The 19,168-nt window shown below is 36.5% G+C and overlaps 1 protein-coding gene across 33 annotated transcripts in view; it reads left to right on the top strand.

Annotated features, from left to right (window-relative positions):
* RNF19A (ring finger protein 19A, RBR E3 ubiquitin protein ligase) overlaps positions 1-19,168 on the top strand; it is a 94,406-nt gene that overhangs the window by 2,448 nt on the left and 72,790 nt on the right. For 2 of the 33 annotated variants that reach the window (XM_071207937.1, XM_071207938.1), the window contains exon 2: positions 16,579-16,652. The exons of the other annotated variants lie outside the window; for them this stretch is intronic. The gene's annotated coding sequence lies outside the window, so the exon portion shown is untranslated. The remainder of the gene's footprint in view (positions 1-16,578; positions 16,653-19,168) is intronic. 33 annotated transcript variants of the gene reach the window in all.

The raw sequence follows: 19,168 nt of genomic DNA, 5'->3' as shown, positions 1-19,168 counted from the left end.
TAGAGCTACTTCACTGTTTTAGTGGAAAATAAATGCTGTTTCAAATTTGAACATAGGCGAAGTCTTAATATTTTTGCAGTTGTTAATGTATGGTACTTGGGGTCATAACTCTATAATGGAATTGGATTGAAAGACGATGTTATAGGATTGCTACATGTAGTTAAGTGTGGGTAATGATAATTTATGGCAGTTTTTTAAAAAAAATTTAAGTCTTTCGTATATTATGGCAGGTTCTGTCTGCTTTTATCCTGAATACTGTAGATGTATCACAGAATTGATTTGGTTTTTAATCATTTCCCCTCCTGCTGCCACTTACTTTTTTTTTTTTTAAACTGGAAGGCACTGAGGATTGAGAAACACAGTGTTTTGAATTTCCCAAGAAGGGGAAAAAAACAAAATATTTGTGATAACATGTAAAAGTCCCTAGTTAAGGACCAGACACCAAATATGCTGGAAATACTTTTTGTTGCATTGATGTATGAATTGCCCATTTACATTTCTTCTTTTCTTACGCTGTATAGGAAATCTTAGAGAACTATTATGTTTTTTCTGATGCTACCAAAAAGTGACAATTGGTTGTAAAGTGCAGGCTGGTTTTGCACAGACTAAGCTTATGCTCTTTTATCATGTGAGGCCCAGAGAAAAATCAGGCCATTTTGGGCTCAAAGGCCAAAGTAAAGTTGAATTTCTAAATTTATACTTGATTGAAGATCACATTGTATTTAGCAAACCTGTACATCGTTGCAAAGTATTAATGATAATTTAATGATTGTCTGAAAGGACCTATGTTCATATATGGAGCACTTAAGTTTACAGGTTTTGGTTTGATTCTTATTTAGTAAAATGATAATCTAATTACTTATGGAAAATAGCTAAATTTTTCATACATAGACTAATTTTTCCTCCAATCAGGGGCTAATTTTATGTTTCTTTGACTCTTCCCCCCCCATAAGGTGTCAGTTGTTACCTGACAGAATAGGTATAATATCAAAATAACGTATGTGCATAACCACACCTGCACAGTTAAAGACTGAGGGGTGATAGATACTCCTTTGCTAAACACATCTGTATTTCAGATGGTGGTACAAGTCAACCAAAAAAGTAACAAAGTCATTTTGGGTGCTAAAAGCTCAGGTGCTTCTTTTGTTTCTCAATTACTATCATATGCCAGTCATGCTTTCTTATATTAAAGTGTGAAAAATTATCACCTTTTGATAATGTAGTTTTTGCTTGTATTCCTCTCTTTGTAGTTGTCAGTAAAACCTGAAAAAATTATTTTTGTTTATTGGTACCATTTTCTTGAAAACTGTGCCATTAACCTTAAAGCGTGATACATTCTTGCCCTACTGATGTTAAATTAAGTATTTTATTTTAAAAATCATTTACTGGGGAATTTTAACTTGTTAATTTGTTTTTGAAGTCCTACTTATAAAAAGCCTCAGTTTGACACACTTAATGAGGAGTTGTTTTAACTCTCAAATGTATTTGTGCATTAAATTATGAAGTAAAATAGTCAGAAATCACCCTAGTTTATTTAAACCCAAAAGAAACTTCAGCGCTCCATCTTGGGTCCAAATAACCTGGAGCGGGCTCCTTAAAATTGTGTACACTTAACATCTTTAGTCACTGTCCTTCTCTGGAGACCCCTGAGAATATAAATAGCTCTGCTGCATTGTGAATGGTGGGCAGTTTGCCAATTGAACTCTGGTAGAGGTAAACCATAGGAAGGGAGTAGACTGGTTAGAGGGAAGGAATAATAAACTGGTAGGAGCTATAGGGACTGTTATAAAACTAGACTTCCAGATAAAATGATAGCATAATAATAAGTATTGTATAACAAAAAAATACTACCATTCGTATCAATCTGTGGGTGATTTCTGCCTTGTAATTTATAAGTCAAATTATTTGGCATTTGCCCCAAAAATGGTAAAGCATTTTTCCCTAAATTAAATTATTTTTATGTATTATCACAAATGAGCTAATGTATGTGGAATGTGCGGTAGAGGTATAAGTTCTATGATGTCAGTGATCTTTATTCTCTTCACAATCAGGGTCTCAACATTTAGCATGGATCTTGACAATAGTAGGTGTTGAATAAATACTTAACTGAGATAAAAATATAATTGAAGGTATCTATTTCATAACTTTCTTTACAGCAGAACTGTCCAATAGAAATATGGTGTGAGTTATATAAGTAAATTAAGATGTTCTAGTAGCCACATTGAAAAAGTAAAAAAACAAAAGAAATTAATTTTAATACATTTAACCCCCAACAGATCCAAAATATTACCATTTTAGCATGCATTAATGAATAACTTTATTTTCCATTCTAAGTCTTTGAAATCTAGTGTATATTTTATACTTTGAGCACAATACAATTCAGTCCACATCCAAGTGGGTAGTATAGATCTAGGGACATTTTGAATGACATATAATAATAGCTTCTGGAAATTTCATGTTGCTTTCCATAGAAATACTTTTTTTTTTTTTTTTTTTGTCTTTTTGATCATCTTTCTTGGTAGTCTTTTTCTGAGGGACATGTCTTTTGAGGCCAGATAGAGACGTGAATATACCATGTAACTGGAATTCCTGAGTTGAATTGAAAGTTAGGAAACTTGACTTCTGCTCTCGGTTTTACAGCTCTCCAAAAATGACTTTGTGCCTCACTCTTTTTCTCATCTATAAAACAAGGGAGAATGTGCTATCATCTCTTTCATTGAATTAGTGTAAATTAATTATGCTTCTGAAATACTTCAGACAAGACTTAAAAAAGAGAACTTTCATTATTATCAATTTGTCATAGCAAAGTTCAATTTAAAAATGAAAGAAGTACCAGTGAGATTACTACATATGGAGTGTCTGTCCTGTTACTTCCAATGTTGGAATCAAGTACAATGAATAAATTGTTAAAGATGCTTTTGTAACATAGAATCAGGAGAGTTGACTAGAGTGACTTGAGCAACATATTTTAAACCTCTTATCTTTTTAAATGCTGCCTGAACTAATCTAACATTCAGTTTTCATGTGTATGAATAACTGGGACTTCCTGTATAGGAGTCCTTAAATCAAAATCATGAAATAAGATCCTAAAAAAAAAAAGAAAGAAAAAGAAGTAAGGTCTTTTGGAAAGGGGGTGGGAACTGGTAATATGAATGGTTAAGTGGGATAAGTAGAATAACCATTTAGAAAAGCCGATCTCAAGGTATGTGATGTATAGTAGGACTATAATTATTTTATCCAAACCAAGGGTGACAGTGGTTATCTGGTAAGAGGTTGAGAGACTTCTGGTTATACATAACCAAATCAAATAGATGTTTCCTTATAGCCATACCATTTAATAATAATTATTTAAAAATTACAGAAGAACATTACTATCCTTTGACTTTTTGAATAAAGATAGCATACTTTACTAATGTCCTTAGCAAAAACTTCTGGAACTACATTGTAGTGGCCTCCAGAAAGACATGTTCATAATCTAATCCTCTTAATTTATGAATATTACTTATTTTTAAAAAGCGTCTTTGCAGATATAATTAAGTTAAGGATTATTAGGTGATGAGATCATCTAGGATTATTCTGATGGACTCTAAATCCAATGACAAGTGTCCTTAGAAGAAAAAAGCAGAGGGAGATACAGAAGAAGAGAAGACGCACAGAAAAGGAAGGAAGTAATGTGACCACAGAGGCAGAGATTGGAGTGTTACAGCCGCAAACCAAGGAATACCTATATCCCCCAGAAGCTAAAGAGGCAAAGTCTAGATTCTCCCCCACAGCACACCGAGGGGGCTTTGCTCTGCTGGATTTTGGTCTTCTAACTCCCAGACCGAGAGAGAATAAATTTCAGCCACAGGAAACTAATACACAGTTAAGTCTAGGAAACCAAAGATCTGTGCTTGCCTTTGTTTGATATCATGAATTGTGACTATCAGAGACTTCCTTTAGAATTCTAATATTTTCTTAGAAAAACAGTAGTATCTTAGTACTCTCAAGTCTTAGAAAGAGAAATAGATGATATCCTGTAAGACACATTCTGTTATTTTCCCTTGTGTCATTCCTTCCCTCCTCCTCCCAATTTGCCCCTTCTTTGCCCCTTTTTAAAGATATAGCTTATATTTGGAGGAGGGAGCAAGTAAAATACTAATGGAGACAGGCTAGCAGGTTTTGTCTTTTTAGAGTGCAATTCAAAAAAGATCCCCCTCCCACCTTTTCTGTCCTTTACTGAATTCTCCTCTAGTCCCCTGTTTTTTTTTTTTACAAGTTAGTTTTATTGATACATATATTAGTAAAGCATAAATCCATCCAAAGTGTTCAAGCAGTGGTATTCAGTATAACCATATATTTGTGCATTCATCATTTCATTCTTAGAGCATTTTATTCCAGTAATAATACTAAGAAACAAAAACAAAACAAAACTTAATCACCCTCAATGGCTCTATGCTTCCCCTTTCATAAATAGCTGCTATTCTGTTTCCTTCTTTCTAGTTTATTTGTATTTATATTTTGTAAAATCAGTCTTATATACACTATCACCCATATTTTACATGAGGTTTCGCTATGTTATACAGTCCTATGATACGTTTTTTAGCTTTCCTTCTAGTAATATAAATGTCTTTAGGGTTTCACTTTCAACCACTGTCATACCCATATAATAGCTCTGCTAGTCACAAACACCATGACGTACTCTCACCGTTTCCATTCATTTCCAAATATTTACAAACAGTCTTTTAACCTATTCTGTACAGTTTAACTATCAGCTTTCCATTGTCTGCCCTCATCTTATTTTCTGGTAACCTATATTCTAATTATTAATTCCATAATTTTACGTAATATATTAATATTTAGTTCATAGTAGTGTAATCACACAGTATTTGTCCTTTTGTGTCTGACTTGTTTCACTCAACCTAATGCCCTCCAGGTTTATCCATGTTGTCATATGCTTCATGATTTCATTTCTTCTTACCACTACATAATGTTCCATCATGTGTATATACCACAATTTATTTATCCATTCATCAATTGATAGACACCTGGATTGTTTCTGTCTTTTGGCTTTTGTGAATAATGCCACTGTGAACATCAGGTGTACACATGCTTATTTTTGTCACTGCTCTCAGTTCTGGGTATATACCTATCAATGAAATTGCTGGGTTACATGGTAAGTCTATATTCAGCTTCCTTAGGAACTGCCAAAGAGTCCTCCACAGTGGCTATACCGTTCTATTTCCCACAAACAGTGATCTTCTTGCTGCGTCAGCTCTCCGTGTGTGCAGCACCACTCCTGGGCAGGCTAGACTTTCTTTCGCGCTGGGTGGCTCTCCTTACAGGGTGCACTCCTTGCGCGTGGCACTCGTCTCCTGTGTGGCACTCATCCCCTACGTGGCACGGTACTCCTTCCATGCATCAGCACTGCATATGGGCCAGCTTCACATGGGTCAAGGAGGTCCTGGGTTTGAACCACAGACCTCCCATGTGGTAGGCGGATGCCCTATCCATTGAGCCAAGTCTGCTTCCCCTCTCATTATAGTTTTAATAGGCATTTCCCCAGTTGCTGGCGATATTAGACATTTTTTCATGTGTTTCTTTGCCATTTGTAATTCTTCTTTGGACAATTGTCTTTTCAAGTCTTTTGTCCATTTTTTTTAAGTGGTTTATCTTTTTATTGTTGAGTTGTAGCATCTTTTTATATATCATGGATATTAAACCTTTATCAGATATGTGATTGCCAATTATTTTCTTTCATTGAGTAGGCTGCCTTTTCACCCTTTTGACAATGTTCTTTGAGGTGCTAAAGTGTTTAATTTTGAGGAGATCCTATTTATCTATTTTTTCTTTTGTTGTATGCTTTTGGTGTAAGGTTTAAAAAACTATACTGCCAACCACAAGATCTTGAAGATGTTTTCCTGTATTTTCTTCTAGTGGTTTTATGGTCCTGGCTTGTATATTTAGGTCCTTGATTCATTTTGAGTTAATTTTTGAATAAGGTGTGCGATACGGGTCCTCTTTCTTTCTTTTGGATGTGGTTAGCCAATTCTCTCAGCACCATTTGTTGAACTGGTTGGGCTTAAAGTCAGGAAGTGAGAGTCCTTCAACTTCATTCTCATTTTTTTAATGCATTTTTGGCTCTTCAGGGCCCCTTACCATTCCAAATAAATTTGATTATTGGTTTTTCCATTTCTGTAAATAAGCCTGTTAGGATTTTTAGTGGGATTATGTTGAATCTATAAATCAGTTTGGGTAGAATTGACCTTGTAATGATATTTAGTCTTCCAAGCCATGAACACAGAATATCCTTTCATTTATTTATGTCTTTGGTTTCTTTTAGCAGTGTTTTGTAGTTTTCTGAATATAGGTCCTTTATGTCTTTGGTTAAATTTATTCCTAAATATTTGATTGTTTTAGTTGCTATTATGAATGGAATTTTAAAAAATTTCCTCCTCAGATTGCACATCAGTAGTGTATAGAAATGCTATTGATTTTTGCCTATTAATCTTGTATCCCACCACTTTGCTGAACTCGTCTATTCTAGTACCTTCGTTGTGGATTTTTCAGGATTTTCTAAATACAGTCATCATGTATTTCATACAGTCGTCATGTATTTGACACAGTCATCATGTCATCAGTGAATAGTAAAGTTTTTACTTTTCCTTTTCTATTTGGGTACCTTTTATTTCTTCAGCCTAATTGCTCTAATTAGAACTTCTAGCACAATAGTGAACTAGCACAATAGTGAATAACAGTGGTGACAATGGGCATCCTTGTCTTGTTCCTGATCTCAGCAGGAAAGCGTTTAGTCTTTCACTATTGAGTACAGTGCTAGCTGTAGGATTTTCATATATGCACTTTACTGTATTGAGAAAGCTTCCATCTATTTCTATCTTTTGGAGTGCTTTTATCAAGAAAGGTTGCTGTATTTTGTCAAGTGCCTTTTCTGCATCAATTGAGAGCATCATGTGATTTTTCTCCAATTTATCAATGTGTTTATTGCACTAATCGGTTTTCTTGTGTTGAACCACCCTTGCATACCTGGGAAAAAACCCACTTGATCTCGGTGTTTGAGGATTTTTGTATTTATTTTCATTAGAGATATCTTTTTTTGTAGTATCTTTATCTGGTTTTTGGTATTGGGGTGATGTTGGCTTTATAAATTGAGTTTAGTAGCATTCTTTCCTGTTCAGTTTTTTGGAAGAGCTTGAGCAAGATTGATATTAGATCGTCTTTGAATAGTAGAATTCATCCATGAAGCCTGGGCTTTTCATCTTTGAAGTCCTGGACTTTTCTTCTTTGGGAGGTTTTTGATGACTTTGTCAATCTCTTCACTTGTGATTGGTTTGTTTAGGTCTTCTAGGGTCACTGTGGGTGAGTCATGTGTTTCTACAAATTTGTCTTTTCTATGTTGTCTAGTTTTTTGGCATACAGTTCATAATATCCTCTTATGATTTCTCTTATTTCTGCAGGGTAATATCCCCCCTCTTTCTGATTTTATTAATTTGTGTTCTCTCTCTTTTTTTTTTTTTTGGTCAGTCTAGCTAAGGGTTTTTTGATTTTGTTAATCTTCATTTTCATTAGTCTCCAGATATTTGCTGAATTCTCTTGCAATTTCTTCTTTGACCCACTGATTAAGAGTGTGTTACTTAATCTTCATATTATTGTGACTTTTCCCATCCATTTTTGATTTCCAGCTTCTTTCTATTACCATCAGAGAAAGGGTTTTGTATAATTTCAATCTTTTTAAATGTATTGAGACTTGTCCTGTGGCCCAACGTGTTGTCTGTCTTGTAGAAGGATCCATGAGCACTTGAAAAGAATGTGTATGCTGCTGTTTTGGGGTGCAGTGCTCTATAGATGTCTGTTAGGTCTAGTTCATTTATCATGTTATTCAGGTTCTGTTTCTTTATCCCCTGTCCAGATGTTCTGTCCAATACTGAGAGCGGTATTTTAAAATCTCCAACTATGATTGTGGTGACATCTATTTCTCCCTTCAGCTTTGCCACTGTGTGCCTTTTACATCTTGGGGGACTCACGTTAGGTACATAAATATTTAGTTATTTCTTCTTGGCAAATTGTCCCTTTTATTAATATACAATGACCTTCTTTATCCCTTATAACAGTTTGCGTTTAAAATCTATTTTGTCTGATATTAATAATGCTACTCCAGTCATTTTTTTATTTCTATTTGCATGGAATATCTTCTAGCCTTTCGCTTTGAACCTAATTGTGCCCTTGCATCTGAGGTTAGTCTCTTGTAGACAACATATAGATGGCTCATATTTTTTTTAATTCATTCTATCAGTCTGTGTATTTTGATTTGGGAGTTCAAGCCATTAACGTTCAGTGTTATTACTGTAAAGGCATTACTTCATCCATTTTGTTCTTTTGCTTTCTGTTGTTCTATTGTACAGTTGTCTGTCTTCTCATCCTTTAATTTATCTTTCCTATTAATCTTCTTTCCTACATTCTTATCCAAGTGTCTCACTTTGGTTTTTTCTTTTCAGACTGCAACACTCTCTTTAATATCTCTTGTAATTCTGGTCTTTTGGTAATATATTCTGTCAGTTTTTGTTTGTCTGTGAAGACTTTGAACTCACCCTCATTTTTGAAGGACAGCTTTGCTGAATACAGAATTCTTGGTTGGCAGTTTTTCTTTTTCAGTCCCTTAAATACATCATACCACTTTTTTCCCTCCATGGTTTCTGCTGAGAGGTTGGCACTTAATCTTATCAGGATTCTCTTGTATGTGATGCTTTGCTTTTCTCTTGCTGCTTTCAGAGTCCTCTTTATCTCTGATATTTGTCATTCTGAATAGTAGGTTTCTCAGGATAGGTTTGTTTGGATTTATTCTGCTTGGAGTGTGTTGTCCTTGGATATTGGTATTTATGTCTTTCATAAGGGTTGTGAAGTTTTCAGTCACTATTTCCTCAAATATTTCTACCCCTTTCCCATTCTCCTGGGACACTGATACTATGTATGTTTGTGCATTTCCATTGTCTTTCAATTTATTGAGACACTTCCATTTTTCCATTCTCTTTCTGTTCTCCTGTCTTTTCCATTTCAGATGTTTTATCTTCAAAATCAATAATTCTGTCTTTAAGCAATTCATATCTGTTCTTATGTGCCTTTAATGTCTTTTTTTAAAAACCCTGCTCCCCAGATGGCTCCCTCATGTCTGTTCAATATTTGTTCTTATTGTGTCTACTTATCTTCTTTAGGAGGCACTGGGAACCGAACCTGGTTTGTTCCATGCTTGAACCATATCAGCTCATTCTAATGTATTTTTTATCTCATCCATCGTGTTTTTCATTCCCATAAGATCTGTAATATTTCTTTGCAGGCCTTCAAATTGTTCTTTATGCTCTACCCAGTGTCTTTTTAAAAAATTTTTTTTTATTACGTTTTGTATTTAATATTGGGCTTTATTATACCAAGCAATATTATACTACCAGTAGTTGCTTTTCTTAATATTTTTCAATAAAAGACACCATAAACACCATAAACAAAGTTAGAGCTTTGATGAATCACTACAGGGCTGTCCTCTTGTGGCTACCACCAAGATCACTTTCTCTCTCCCATAGAACACTCATTTCCTATTAGTGGAACAAATGACTACAAATTTAGTACTTTGCATATGTCCTTATGCCAATGTCTTTCTTTTCTTTTTGTTTTATTTTTTAGGGCAAGGAGAGGGAAGAAGAGATGTGTGGGGGCATTTTCGGGACTTGGAGTTGTCCTAAGTGATATTGCAGGGACAGATGCTGGACATTAAATATCCTGCCATAAACCACTGAAAATACTAGGGGAAAGTGTAAACTACAGTGTAAACTATAATCTATGCAGTGTAGCAGTGCTCCAAAATGTATTTACCCAGTGTCTTTTTTAATATCCTTCATATCTTTAGTCATATTTTCTTTCAGTTCTTTGAATTGGCTTAGGAGAGTTGTCTGAATATCATTGTTTAATTGTATTAAATCTTGTATGTCTTCAGGATATTTGATTTGTTCCATTGCCTGGGCCATCTCTTCTTGTTTCTAGTATGACTTGTAGTTTCGCTGATGTCTAGATATCTGAATAGGTTGGTGACTTTACTCTGATGGCCAGTTTCTCTCTCTTGCCTATTATTTTTTTCATAGCTCATCTTTGATAATTGGTTCATCTTATTCTAAGTCTTCAAAATTGCCCAGCTTAAGTTATCAAAACTGGGTGCAGATTTTCTCCTGGGAGTTAGGATACAGAGAAGAATAAAAGCAATTTTTGTCCATGTAATTTCCAGATCGACCAGCAGATGGAACTTGTTGATGCACCTTTCCTCAGAGGTGTTTCATTTTCCATTTTCCTGTGTTTTGGTCTGACCAGAGCTGAGGTTCACAGCGGGCTCTGCTGGCTGAATCACTGAAAAAAAAAAGTCCCCCAGTTTCCCCTCCTTTTCCCCTTGTAACAGCTAACAGAGAGGATGATGCATGTTCCTCCTCTTGGTCAGCTGCAGTGAGCCAGGGGTTTTACCCCAGCTTAATAGCTTTGGGGTGGGAGAGGAGAGTCCTTCTGGGCTGCGGCAGGCATTTGGTAACTCATGTTTTTTGTTTGGGTTCTTAGTCTCTCTGCCCCTTACCTCGCTGGGTAGCACTGTCCTGGTCTGCTGACCCCTGAGGCAGGTCCCTCAGATAGCTTTTGGCTCTTTCTCCATTTGTTTGTTTTTTGGTTTGTTGTTGTTTGTTTTTTTGTGTGTGAGTTGAACCCTGCCTATCTAACCCTATACCATCTTCCCAAAATTTCCCTACAGCTTAATGTTAGAATGCCACAGGGCTAGTCCTTATTACTCCTTTGGTGAATTCATCCATGCTCATGATTTTACATACTATTCATTACCAACAATTCCCAATTTGTATCTCTGGGTCAGATGTTTTTCCTGAACTTGTAGCTTGTCAAATAGGTAATTGGACATTCATCTCTGCCTAGATGTAAAAGGCATCTGAAACTTGAATGTCTGAAAATAAACTGCTGGTCTTAGCCCTTCCCTTAAACTTGTTCTTTTCATAGCCATTCCCATTTCTGGTCTACCTTCAAAACATATGCATAAAACATGACTCATCTTGTGCGCTTCTGCCACCATGCACTGTCATTTCTCTCCTAGATTATTGCAGTAGTTTTTCTTTTTTTTTGTCTTTATTTTTTTAATGTTACATTAAAAAAATGTGAGGTCCCCATATACCCCTTAACCCCCTCACCCTCCTCCTCCCCCCATAACAACAACCTCCTCAATCATCATGAGACATTCATTGCATTTGGTGAATACATCTCTGAGTACCGCTGCACCTCATGGTCAATGGTCCACATCATAGCTCTCACTTTTCCACATTCCACCCAGTGGGCCATGGGAGGACATACAATGTCTGGTAACTGTCCCTGCAGCACCACCCAGGACAACTCCAAGTCCTGAAAATGCCCCCACATCACATCTCTTCCTCCCACTGCCTACCCCCAGCAGCCACCGTGGCCACTTTCTCCACACCAATGCCACATTTTCTAATATTACTAATCACAATAGTTCATGAATAGAATATAAGTAACTCCACTGTAATCCTACTCTATTCCTCCATCCTGTGGATCTTGGAATGGTTGTGTCCACTCCACATCTATATCAAGAGGGGGCTTAGATTCCACATGGATGCTGGATGCATTTCTCCTGCTTTCAGTTGTAGGCACTCTTGGCTCCCTGGTGTGGTGGTTGACCTTCTTCACCTCCATGTTAGATGAGTGGGGTAAGTCCAATAAACCAGAGTGTAGGAGTTGCAAGTCTGTTGTGGCTCAGGGCCTGGCTGTCACATGGTCAGTCCAGAGATTCAGGTCCCCTGGGTATACATTAAACCCCAGCACCAACTACAGTTTTGGTAAAAGTAACAGGAGAGGCTTGTGAATAAAGATCACATCTAAGTCCAGCTCCATCACACAGAAACACAAACTCCAAAGTAGGGCCAACTGAGATGGTACTAAACTCCATCTGCCATGACCATAGAACCTGTGGGTCTCTGTAGCCCTCAGAAGAACCAATACCTGGGGTTGTATCTACTTTATCTGTCTCTGGGACTCTGTTCAGGCGTGCATAAGGGCAACCCCTCTGATCACCTCCCGGCTCTTTTTGGAGACTCATAGCCATATAAACTCATTTGTCTTTTCCATTTTCCCCTTTTGTTCAGGTCAAAAAGCATTTTTAACTCCTGGTATTATATGTAGATTGAAATATTCTGCTGGTCCGAGTTGACCCTTTTATTCAAGGTCATTTTCTAGTTACATCCTCAGCTGGTACTTGGTAGTAATCCCTCTGCGCCAGGGAGGCTCATCCCCAGGAGTTATGTCCCATGCTGGGGAGAAGGCAACACATTTACATGCTGATTTGGCTTTGAGACTGGCCACATTTGAGCAATACGGAGGCTCTCAGGAGGTGCAGTAGTTTTTAAATTCTATTCCTTATCATTCTTGTTCCCACTACAATGTAGTCTCAACAGCCAGAGTGATCCTTTTAAGTTCAGTTCAGATTCTAAACTGAATCCATCTGTTTAGGAGCCTCAAGAATTTCCCCATTTCACTTAGAATAAAAGCCATAGTCCTTACAGTGGCCTGTAAGTCCTTTTACTCTCTGGTTCCCATTACATTCTGAATATACTAGGCACATTGCTGCTGTAATGCCATGGAATGGCTGTTCCTTTGGCCTTGGATGTTTTTCTCCCAGTTATACAGATGACTAACTCCCTTACCTACTTCAGATCTTTGCTTAAATGCCACCTTTTCAAAGAGATTCCGATTACCCTATTTAAAACCTATATAAAATTGTAATCAGTACCATGCATCCATACATACCTAATCTTCACTTAACTCTTTTTTTTTTCTCCCCCAACTTCTAGCAAAGAATCCCATTAAATTATTTTGATGAAGTATTCAGAACATTGCAAACTTCTTTTTAAGGGATGGAACAATTTTTAGTAGTGTTTATTTATGATTACTAGCCTGGAATGATTTGTGGAGGTAAGACAGGAGTTGGTCCTTGAAAGAGAAATAGGACTTAGACAAGCAGAGAAAATGGAAAAGAATATCTTAAGCACAGGAAAAGTTGTGGAGGTGAAAGTATGTCTACGTTAAGGTATTTAGCAATTAGATCATTTGACTGGAGTGTGAGGTTTTTATGTAGAAGAATGATGATAAGATGGTGACTAAGGTTAAATCGTGGAAGACTCTGAATGGCATGCGAAGTTTGCAATTTATTATTTTATCTGTAGGAAGCCAGTGGAGATTTGTGAGCAGACCTAAACAAGGGCTAACATGACAAGTCAGATACCAATTGATTAATGAAGGCCAAGTCTAGGAAGTAGGATAGTAGAAAGAGCACCTGCCATATTAGATGTGTAATTCACATAGTTTCTCTAGATCAGTGCTGTCTAATAGAATTTTCTTTGATGATAGAAATGTTCTATATCTGCATTCTCTGAACATAAACAACATATTGAGCATTTGAAATGTGGCTCTTGCAACTGAGGAACTAAATTTTAAATTTGTATTTAAATAGCCACATTTAGCTAGTGTTGATGTATTGGACTGAGTAGTTCTAGATTTCAGTTTTTCTCACTTACAGAATGAAGGAGTTAGGGAAGCGGATTTGGCTCAATGAATAGAGTGTCCACCTATCACATGGGAGGTCCAGGGTTCAGTCCCAGGGCCTCCTGACTTGTGAGTTGGCCTATGCCCAGTGTTGATGCGCGCAAGTAGTGCTGTGCCACAGAGGGGTGTCCCCCGCGTAGGGGAACCCCACGTGCAAGGAGTGCACCCTGTACGGAGAGCTGCCCCGTGCAAAAAAGCCCTGTGCGAAAAAAGTGCAGCCTGCCCAGGAGTGGCAACACACACACAGCTGACGCAGCAAGATGAGACAACAGAAAGAGACACAGATTCCCGGTTGCCGCTGACAAGAACACAAGCAGACACACAAGAACACATAGTGAATGAATACAAGGGAGCAGACGGTGGGGGGGTGGGGGACAATAAATAAAAAAATCTTGAAAAAAAAATGGAGGAGTTAGATTTGAATTCTAGTATTACTTGCTGCCTTCTTGGATAGGAAGTCTTAATTTAATATTTTTCTCAAGTTTGCTTGACCACAGAACTTTTTTTCCTTGTAACATCTGTTAATATTATGCAGAAATAGTGTTCTTCAGAATCATACTTTGAGAAACATTGTATTAGATTAATTTCAAAATAGTACACTGATAAAGTGGGGAGGCGATTTCAATAAGCTGACTCAATTTGGTCATGACTGGACTTGGAGAGTAAGATAAAGGGAGGGGAATAAACAGTTTGTGTCTTAAAAGGGTCTGTCTTGTACCTGGTATAATGCCAAGGTATTCTTTGCAGATAATACGTTCTCAAATATTTGCTTAATTGAGTTGTGTCTTTTGCATTCAATTCTGAAATTGATGCTCTTTATGGACAGCAATGATCATAAAAATTCTGGTGTCAGAGTCGCCTTGTTTTTATTAAAGGATTGGCCTTTTTACCAAATTCTGAGAAGGTAAGCAAGAAAATGAGTCAGAGGTAGGTTACAATATGCTATGCTCTATTTATAAAACCTTTAAAATATTTTTATTTAAACAGAATTTTAAAATCATGGAAATTCTAGTCTGGAAGTCACCTTGGAAATCATCTAGTCAACTGGATTTTAAGTTTTTTTGTTTTAAGCAGCAGAACTCCTCAAAGGAAATATTTTTGAAGCCCTGTATATACATAGCACATAAAAATAAGAGCTTATGTATAAAATAGGTTTTATTACTTGAGTTTTAATGTATTATAAGTTCTCAGATTTTTCTTCTTTTTTCTGTTTTATATTTTTGCAAAAGAATTTCAATCCAAGAAGCTCTATATTTCTTAATACTAGTTAAAAATTTGGGTAAAATCTGATCAAAATAAGGCTGGTACAGTTCACTTATCTCTGTTATTCCTTTATTTCTGTTTTAATAAAAAATATGGAATGTGAATGTGGTGTATCTGTGTGTATAACTTAATAGTTCTGTTTGCTGAGAGGACCTAGAAGCAGTAAGCACACTTAACATCCCAGTTTTGGCTTCTAATTACCATTCTCAACTAAAAGAAGCCAGGGCTCTTTAGAGAGATGGCTAACGCCAGCATCAGGCAGGGAATGACAAGATAATACAAAAAATAGGCAAATGCTCAAAGAGTGATGGGACATATCAAAACCTCAGGATCAGGGGAGCAGATATATCTTAGTGAAAAATGATAAATCAACATCATTTGTCACCTCATATGATGTTTTAAGGAGAATACAACACCATTTCTGTAGTATTGCTGCCAGAAGTACATTCGAATCTAATCATGAGGAAATATCAGGCAAACCAAAATTGAAAAACATTCTACAAAGTAAATGATCTGTATTCTTCAAAAATGTCAAGGTCAAGAAAGTCTGAGAAACTGTTCTCAACTGAAGGAGACTAAAGAGACATCATAATTAAATATAATCATTGGCCCTGGATTGGATCATGGTACTGGGGGAAGAGGGAAAGACAGCTATAAGTGACTTTATTGGGACAGTTGATGAAATTTGCATATGTATTGTACATTAATAGTATATCAATTTAAAATTTCCTGGTTTTGATCATAGTACTGTAGTTCTCTAAGGGGATTCTCTTGTTTGGAAATTCATAGAAATATTCAGTGGTAGGGGACAGGATGTCCAATTTACTCTCAAATGGTTAAAAATTATGGAGAGGTGAAGGAGAGAGGGAGAGCAGGGAATGATAAAAGGACATACAGAAAAGTTGCAAGAATAGTTCAAGGAACTCTGTAAGTTATATATACAAAAAGTTATAAAAATAACTTTAATTATTTTAGTGTATAATTAAAATCATTTTGAAACCTTTAGTAGAACTGATTAAAAATCAGTGAGAGGGAAACAGACTTGGCCCAATGGATAGGGCATCTGCCTACCACATGGGAGGTCCGCGGTTCAAACCCCAAACCTCCTTGACCCGTGTGGAGCTGGCCCATGTGCAGTGCTGATGCACACAAGGAGTGCCCTGCCACACAGGGATGTCCCCTGCCACACGCAAGGAGTGCGCCCCTGTAAGGAGAGCCGCCCAGCGTGAAAGAAAGTCTAGCCTGCCCAGGAGTGGTGCCACACACATGGAGATCTGATGCAGCAAGATGATACAACAAAAAGAAACACAGATTCCTGGTGCCACAGATAAGGATAGAACGGTCACAGATGAACACACAGTGAATGGACACAAGAGAGCAGACAATGGGGGGGATGATGGAAGGGGAGAGAAATAAATAAAAAATAAATCTTAAAAAAAAAAATCAGTGAGAAATGTGGCCTTACTAAACAAAATAAATCTGTCTCTTTTGTTGTTTTTTTCTGGCCTGCCTTATCTCTTTGACCGTCGAAGCCTACTTCATTCTACATTTTCTTCAGATGAGTTTTCTCTGATTTTCCAAACACATAGCTACCCTACAGCTCTTAAATTTGTATGTCCCCAGATAAAATAATAAAATTCACTAATGTCATTCAATTCAATTTTTAAATTACAGGGAGAATCTAGGAACAGAGTCAGTCAGTGAGATATGGTTGTCAGATTCACCCCTGTCCTAGGGCTGTGGTAATGGTAAGTGGGGAAGGGCAGTCTTTTGAGAACTTGTGGGTGTTTGAGCAGATGTCTCTTATACATGACCAATATTTGTGAAATAGTTCCATGATTTGTACCCTTTTCACTCTTTGAATCTCCATGTCTTATTTGAAAGACTCACTCTGTCTCTTGATTGGTGAATTTTTCCAATTGATCTTTAGGTTGGTGCTTTCCAGTATTCTATAGTTAAATATTTAATGCACATAATTTCATATTGTTTTAGAATTATAGTTAAAACTCTTCTATTTCTTTTGAATTCTCAATGCAAAAACCATAACAATAATAAACCTTTAAGTTTGTTTAAGTGCTATGTAATTGTTATTTGGTTTCTTCTGTTTTCTTTAGAAAAGATTCCCTTGTTTTCTTCCTTTTAAAAGTTAGTGTTTTCTTGGAATTTGAGTTTGGAACTTATTTTTTGGGAACATGTTTAAATAGAGGCTAATATGAATGCTGCATATCCAAAAGAAAATAAACAGTTTGCTTATTGTGCCTCTTGTTTCCCTAGAAGTATTATTGTTTCTTCTGAGAATTACTCTATATTGTGAAGAGAATTTTAAAAATAGTTTCTAGGACCTCCACCGAACAACTCTTCCAGCCTGTACTTGACCTCCTTGTGTGCCTATATCATAAATATAACACACACACACACACACACAGAATGATTTAGCAACCAGAGGTTCCCCTCTGCCCCTGCCCATCATGTTCTTTAGGAAAAAGATGCAAATGACCTTCCAAAATTAGAGAGATGGAATGCTGCTATTTCCAATAATTTATATTGAAAAAAAAAAAATAAAGACTTCCAGGAAAAGTGGCTAGAATAAAATCAAATACTATATTATTTGGGCTTTTTACAAGTATTATTCAGATTAATCATGAAACTTAGTAAAATTCAATTTTTAAAGATTATATATTTATTCTAAGTGGTATATACTAACACTTGAAAAAATTTGGAAACATTTAAAAAAGAACAGAAATAAAAATTGTTACCTCAGAAAATCTTTTAAGATTGAGTGTTCTGTGTAGTAAAACTATATGTTTATATATTAGAATCTTTTATAACTCTAAAGGACCTTAGAGACTGTTTCAGTCACTTTAGTTTTCAAATAAGGAAATTGAAATTCCAAAAAGTAGAAAGGCTTGGCTAAAGAAATCAGAGGAAGTTAGTGTTTCCTTTCTGTTGATCTGTAGCAATGTGTGTTTTAACCAGCTGATAAAAATTTTTACAGCTAAGTATCTTTTTTTGTAATGTCTTTTTTTTTTTGAGAAGTTGTGAGTTGAAAAAACAATCATGCATACCATATAAGATTCCCATATATCACCCCACTACCAACACCTTAAATTGTTGTGGCACATTATTTGTTACAAATTATGAAAGAACATCATCATATTATTGCTATCTACAATCCATAGCTTATATTTGGTGTATTTTCCCCACAAACCATCCTGTTATTAACACCATGTATTAGTATTATATATTTGTTATAGTTCATGAGAGAACATTCTCATGTTTGTACTATTAATCAGACTGTCATTCAACATGGAGTTTAGTGGGTTATGTGGTTGCCTGCTTTGTACAGTCCATCTAAAGTGTAAACAGGGAAGCTGACTTGGCCCAGTAGTTAGGGTGTCTGTCTACACATGGGAGGTCCGCAGTTCAAACCCCCGGCCTCCTTGACCCGTGTGGAGCTGGCCCACGCACAGTGCTGATGTGCGCAAGGAGTGCCATGCCACGCAGGGGTGTCCCCACTCAGGGGTGTCCCCGCGCAGGGGAGCCCCATGCGCAAGGAGTGTGCCCCGTAAGGAGAGCCGTCCAGCGCAAAAGAAAGTTCAGCCTGCCCAGGAATGACGCTGCACACACAGACAGCTGACACAAGAAGATGACACAACAACAACACAGATTCCCGTGCCGCTGACAACAACAGAAGCGGACAAAGAACACACAGCAAATAGACACAGAGAACAGACAACTGGGGTGGAGGGGAAAGGGGGAGAGAAATAATAAATAAATCTTAAAAAAAAAAAAACAAAAAAAAATAAAGTGTAAACAGTCGCCCTCTGTTTCATCACCAAGTTATGCTGTCATCAGCTCAGTCTATTTCAGAACATTTTCATTACCTCAAAAGGAAAATTCTTGTACCTGCTTATGCCTCCCTGTTATTGACTCTTAACATTGATATACTACCTTCTTTGCCATTTCTGTAAAAATATTACAATATTACTATTAACTATAGTCTATACATTATGTTAGTTACATATTTCCATGCCTCTCCATATTCTTAACATCTTGTAATAGAGGAACTGTCTATATTTGTACTGTTAACCACAATCATTATCTACCAATGAAATCACTATGTTATACAGTCCCTAGATTATTCTCTAGCTTTTTTTCAAATGACATTAACCTCCCTAGACTACCACTTTCAGCCACAATCACATTTATAAATCAGCAATGTTGGTTATATTCACTCTAATGTGTTACTTTCAACTAACCATTT

The sequence above is a fragment of the Dasypus novemcinctus genome, chromosome 14 (genome assembly GCF_030445035.2).
Source record: "Dasypus novemcinctus isolate mDasNov1 chromosome 14, mDasNov1.1.hap2, whole genome shotgun sequence".
NCBI lineage: Eukaryota > Metazoa > Chordata > Mammalia > Cingulata > Dasypodidae > Dasypus > Dasypus novemcinctus.
This window is presented reverse-complemented; position numbering and strand designations above follow the sequence as displayed.